We start from the raw sequence: 6,643 nt of genomic DNA, 5'->3' as shown, positions 1-6,643 counted from the left end.
ATATCAGGGACCTGGACTGCAGGCCATGGGTAAGCTTGGCTAATCCCTACCTGGTCCCCCTCAGATTTTGGGCCAAGTCAGTCTACCCAATTCCAGGGCAGAGCCACCCCTCCAGATTTATGAGATTGATTATGGCGTTTGGGCAACCTCTGTCAGGACCTCTTATTTATTTCTGTTTCCAGATGGGATCAAATTCTTCCAACATCCCATGAGATTCACCTCTTTCCTGTCTGCTCAAAAATAAATTGGACCCCCAATTAAAGAGAAAGTCTTTGATATTCTTTTTTTTTTTTTTTTTGCAAGGGGATACTGGGGATTGAACTCAGGGCACATCTCCAGCCCTATTTTTTATTTTATTTAGAGACATGTTTTCATTGAATTGCTTACTGCCTCAGTTTTGCTGAAGCTGGCTTTGAACTTGAGATCCTCCTGTCTCAGTCTCCCAAATCACTGGGATTACAAGTATGTGCCACCACACCTAGCTCTTTGATATAATTTTGCACTGAAGCCTGGCCTCAATACCCATTGGGAGATGAAAAACAATGGCCACTTAAATTATAGTAACATTCAGCAATTAAACCAGACACCAAATCCCCAGAAAAGAAAAACTTATCCACAGAGGAAAAGGGACCTTTACCAATTAAACAGGAAATTCCCTCAGCCCAATCTGAAGAACAGATAATAGATCCTAAGATCACTTCCCATTCATATCTTAATTTAAAAGGACTAGAGCCTAGTCCTCCTTATCCAGGAGCAAATTTCAGCTAAGGTCCCAGAGTTGCTAAAAATAAAAACCTGCTACTCAAATTTCCCCTCAGGACAATGCCAGGCAGTGAATTTGGACCTGAGATGGTACACATCCCTTTTTCATTAACTGAATTAAAGGACATAAACACCTAGGGAACTACACTGAAAAGCCAGAACAATATCCTCAAACCTTCCGGCAGTTATCAAATCTTTATGACTTAGCATGGAAGTATGTTACATTGTTTTGAATCAGACTAACTTCCTTTAAAAAACAAAGGGCCTTAGAGAAGGCTATCAAAACAGAAAATGACTACTATACAGCATGAGGAGAGAAAGTAACCATGGCTGGCAGGAGTTGGAGCATTCCCACTGGGAGTCAGGCAGTTCCTCTCATTGAAATAAATTGGAATGCTGACAAAGACAGAGATTAATGGGACAGATGTAGGAAGGATGGAGAAGGGCCCAAGTTAGGCATTTTGATTACATTCAATTAACAAATGTAGTTCAGGGAGGAGAGCCACTAGTGACCTTATTACCAAGACCCCAAGAAGCTATTACTGAACACTGAGGCTATTACTAATATTGAACCAGAGTATATTTGGCCAGAGTGTGATGGAGGAAATTATCCTTAAAGACAGATTCTTGACACTATCTGTCCAAGACATATAGAGGAAACTCCAATTAGTCCAGGTTGCTAAAATAGTCTTTTATAATAGGGACCTAAAAAAGAAAAAAAGGACAAATGACATGGAGAATTAGTGGCAGCCCTGCAGATGAGGGTTACAAGGATACTTCTCAGCTTCTTGTTTCTCTTGGGGAAGGAAGACTATTTTAAGAAGGAATGCCGGGCTGGGGATGTGGCTCAAGCGGTAGCACGCTCACCTGGCATACGTGCAGCCGGGTTCGATCCTCAGCACTGTTGAGGGCCACAGCCGAGTCGGGATGACGCATGGCATTTTTGCCAGAAGTAGTGGTTGAGAGGTGACGCCAGCGAGTTCTCGCAGAGTTCCCGTTGAGTTCCGGTTGAGCTCTCACGGGGATTCCTGAAGAGTTCGCATTGGTTGGGGAAGTGCCGGAGGAGGGATTTCCGGTTGTTGGTTCCTGGAGGAGCCGCATGGCATTCGGAAGAATTCCCGGGAAGCGTGAGTGGAGTGTGCTAGTGGAGTTCAGAAATAAAGTTTGTTCCTGCTTCAGTGGCTCGTTATTTGTGCCCAGCCAGACTGCGGCATTTGGTGGCCCATATGGGGAATGCCTGAAGCTCAGGGGTAAGTGAAATTGCTCGCCCCTAAGGGAAGGCGAGAGAATGGGTGACCATTTCAAAAAAAAATGTGTTCTTGTTTTGATTTGTTTTGTTTTTGTTTCAAGTTGCCTATCCCTAGAACTTTCTCAGGCAAACTGGGAAAAATGGTTGGCTCAAGGTTTGAAGTTGTTCGCCCCTGAGGAAGAGATAGAAATAGACCATAAATGCACATGTCAATAAAATAGGAAAATTGATACAACGATTTTTGTTCTGTTTTTGTTTCATTCTGTTTCGGTTTTGTTTTGTGTTATCTTATTGGGTTGCATTATCTTTATAGTAGATTAGAAATTAGTAAAAAAAAAAAAAAAAACTGAAAGAGTGTTAAGTAAATTGTTAGAGGTTCAGACCATGGAGAAAGACATTTTAGATCAAGCAAAAGAGAAGATCTCTCGAGCTAGTCAGACAGAGGAAGAAAATTTAAAGGAAAAGGGGCTATTAGGGAAAAAGCTACAACACGAGGCTGCTACTAACACTGTTCTATCACCAGAGGGCGTAATTCAACCAACAGCTCCACCTGTAGAGACAGCTGAGTGGCCATCAACCCCTGTAGTTGATAGATGGGATCCTGAGACAGGACCTCAAAGATTAGCATGACCTGTACTTGAGCAGGCAGGAGGACAGAAAATTCACCATGCTTTAGATTTTGAAACAGTGAAGCAGTTAAAGGAGGCTGTAACAACCTATGGTCCCCAAGCACCCTTCACTGTAAGCATGGTCGAATCCATTACCAACTTGAACATGATGCCAGCAGATTGGGCTAGCATGTGTAAATCAGTGCTAAATGGAGGACAATATTTGTTATGAAAGGTTGCCAATGAGGAATTTTTAATGGAGATGGCTAGGCAAAATGCTGCAGCCAGTTACCCTCAAAGACATCTAGATATGTTGTTGGGAAAAGGACCTTATGAGGGTCAATGGCAACAAATTGAATATGATCCTGCTATATATGCACAAATTGCTGCAGATGCAGTAAGGGCATGGAAGACTTTACAAGGGCATGGAGATTTAAAAGGTCAATTATCTAAGGTAATACGGGGAGCTAATGAACCTTATGCTGAATTTGTAGATAGGCTTATTCAAACAGCTACCAGAGTTTTGTGGGATACAGAACAAGCAATGCCATTAATAAAACAACTGGCTTATGACCAAGCAAATCGTTGGTGCAGAGAGGTTATTAGACCATGGAAACATGGAGATTTAAACACATATATTAAATTATGTAGAGACATTAATGAACAAGGACAAGTCTTGGCAGCTGCAGTACAACAGGCTTTAGGTGCCAGGCCAAGAACATGCTACAATTGTGAACAAACAGGACATTTTAAAAGGAATTGCCCCATAGGAGAAGGGTTTAGCAAAACTAGGCATCAAAGGAATAGAATACCGGGTATTTGCCCACGATGCCATAGAAGGAGACATTGGGCTAATGAATGCCATTCTCAAACCACCATAGAGGGTACTCCATTATCAAAAAACGGACAAGGACCAGGTGTTTGCCCACGATATCGTGGAGAAAGGCATCGGGCTCCATTGCCAAAAAAATGGACAGGGGAGCCCAATGCTCCAGGGCCCACGACCACAAATATACGGGGCACTGGAGGAACCCAGAAACACCATGGAGGAACCCAGCAACACCATCAGGGTAGTGCCCAGGACACATTATCCATCAGATCTCTCATCAGACGAACCAGAGGGAGTGCAGGGTTGGACATCTGCGCCTCCACCAGAGCAGTACTAACTCCAGAGATGGGAGTTCAAATCATTCCCACAGGAGTAAAAGGACCTCTTCCCCAAGGAACAGTAGACTTATTGTTGGGACACAGTTCTTCTACTCTAAAAGGACTTATGATAAGTCCTGGGGTAATTGATCCCGATTATGAAGGTGAAATAAAAATTATAGCTAGTTCTCCAAAGGGTATATCAGTAATTTCACCAGGAGATAGAATAGCACAGTTATTAATAATACCCAGCCTACATGATAAATTTTCCAGTAGTAGTATAGAAAGAGGTTCCAGGGGATTCGGCTCCACAGGTGTAGATTGGGCTATGCTGTCTTTAAATTTAGATTCTCACCCAATGCTAAAACTAAATATTCAAGGACATGAATTTAATGGGCTACTTGATACAGGTGCAGAACTTAGCATCATATCTCGTCAAGAATGGCCAAAACATTGGCCGTTACAACAAGCCACTCAAATGCTTCGAGGCCTAGGAGTGGCAACTAATCCCTATAGAAGTGCAATGGTGAGGCGCACCTGCCACCCACCGGCAGGTCAGGCCCAGCAACCCTCGGAGGGGCACAGCTGCTCCACGCGCGTGCAAGGTAGGCGGAACCGTGACCACCGACAAAACAGGCCCAGTGACCCACCAGACACATCGCCCGGTTGGGGGAGGGGCAGAGCCGCCGGGCGCCTACAAGGTAGGCGGACCTGCGACCCACCAGCAGAACAGGCACAGCAATCCGCAGAGCAGCAGAGCCACCCCCCCCAATGCCTGCAAGGTAGGCGCACCTGCCACCCACCAGCAGGTCAGGCCCAGCAACCCGCGGAGGGGCACAGCTGCTCCACGCACCTGCAAGGTAGGCGGAACCGTGACCACCGACAGAACAGGCCCAGTGGCCCGCCAGACACATCGCCCCGGTTGGGGGAGGGGCAGAGCCACCACCAGCACCTGCAAGGTAGACAGACCTGCAACCGACAGACAGAACAGGCCTAGCAGCCTGCGGAGGGGCAGAGCCGCTGCTCACGCCTGCAAGGTAGGCGGACCTGCGACCCACCGGAAGAACAGGCCCAGCGGCCTGCAGAGGGACTGAGCCGCTGCCCGCGCCTGCAAGGTAGGCAGACCTGCGACCACCAAAAGAACAGGCCCACCGAAAGTACAGGCCCAGCGGCCTGCCGGCATGGTAGGCACATTGCCCCAATTGGATGAGGGGCAGAACCACCGCCAAAGCCTGCGAGGGAGACTTTGCAACTATACAAGAGCAATATAAATATATAAGGGGGAAAATCAATAACACAACAGTTTCACCAAGCAGAAAGAAACACGATCAGTATGAAAAGACAAGGAAAGAAAGGACCACAAGCAATGCAGGTCAACTCAACTTTAGAAGAGGTAATATCTGCAGCAGATGGAATGTCAGATAAAGAATTCAGGATATACATGCTTCAGATGATCTGGAGTCTCAAGGAAGACATTAGACAGCAAAATCAGACAATGAAAGACCACTTCGACCACTTCGACAATGAATTACATAAACAAATCCAAGAAGCAAAACATCAATTATACAGGGAGATAGAGGTTATAAAAAACAAACAAACAGAAATCCTAGAAATGCAGGAAGCAATAAACCAACTTAAAAACTCAATTGAGAATACTTCCAGCAGAGTAGAACACTTAGAAGATAGAACATCAGACAATGAAGACAAAGTATTTCAACTGGAGAAGAACATAGACAGCTCAGCAAAACTGTTAAGAAACCATGAGCAGAACATTCAAGAAATATGAGATAACATAAAGAGACCAAACGTAAGAGTCATTGGGATACAGAAAGGTATAGAAGTCCAAACCAAAGGAATGAGCAATCTATTCAATGAAATAATACGAGAAAACTTCCCAGACTTGAAGAATGAGACAGAATCCCAAATCCTAGAAGCCTACAGGACGCCAAATGTGCAAAATCATAAGAGATCCACACCTAGACACATTATAATGAAGATGCCCAACATACAGAATAAGGAGAGAATTTTAAAAGCTACAAGAGAAAGGAAGCAGATTACATTTAGAATCAGGATAACAGCTGATCTTTCAACACAGACTCTGAAAGCTAGAAGATCCTGGAATAACATATTTCAAACACTGAAAGAAAATGGGTTCCAACCAAGAATTGTGTATCCAGTGAAATTAAGCTTCAGGATGGAAGATGAAATTAAAACCTTCCATGATAAACAAAAGTTAAAAGAATTTGCAGCTAGAAAACCATCTCTTCAAAACATCCTCGGCAAAATATTACAGGAAGAGGAAATGGAAAATATCAATGAAAACCAACAGCGGGAGGTAGTACAATAAACGGGGGGGGGAATAATCAAAGAGGAAAACTGGTGGAGGCGATCCCCCACTCACTGTCTTGACAGGGTCACAGTGAGAAAAAGTGTTGGCAAAGCTGCTCTCCCACTGTCTTGACAGGGTCACAGTGAGGATGAATGCTGGCAAAGCCACGCTGGTTGGTGGGTAACCAAAACCATGAGACCCTTTTTTATGTAATTGGGACTTTGCATTTTCATGCTTATGTTTCTCACAGGAGGCATAGGTATGTTAAATGCCAAACAAATTAAATTTCAGATGGCTAGAACAGAACAGGTAGTTCATGCCTTGGAGGCCGTTCTACCCACCCCTCAGCATATCACGGACAAAGTAAAAGGCTATTCTTCTATCTTAGTACATTGTGGACAAACCTAATAACGGACAACAATCATCCTCTGAAAAACAAACTTTTTGAGAACTAGTGCACCTTGACTGAGAAACAAACTCTTTGAGAACTAGTGTACCTTGACTGAGAAACAAAGAAACTCTTCGAGAAAGCAGCTCAACCAGTTTTAT

At 44.2% G+C, this 6,643-nt stretch overlaps 1 protein-coding gene across 1 annotated transcript in view; it reads right to left on the bottom strand.

The window, feature by feature from the left end:
* Nucleotides 1-2,125: 2,125 nt before the first annotated feature.
* Nucleotides 2,126-6,643, bottom strand: part of LOC143394556 (uncharacterized) — a 49,398-nt gene continuing 44,880 nt past the window's right edge. The window contains exon 2 of the mRNA XM_076849266.2: nucleotides 2,126-2,183. The gene's annotated coding sequence lies outside the window, so the exon portion shown is untranslated. The remainder of the gene's footprint in view (nucleotides 2,184-6,643) is intronic.

The sequence above is a fragment of the Callospermophilus lateralis genome, chromosome 3 (genome assembly GCF_048772815.1).
Source record: "Callospermophilus lateralis isolate mCalLat2 chromosome 3, mCalLat2.hap1, whole genome shotgun sequence".
NCBI lineage: Eukaryota > Metazoa > Chordata > Mammalia > Rodentia > Sciuridae > Callospermophilus > Callospermophilus lateralis.
This window is presented reverse-complemented; position numbering and strand designations above follow the sequence as displayed.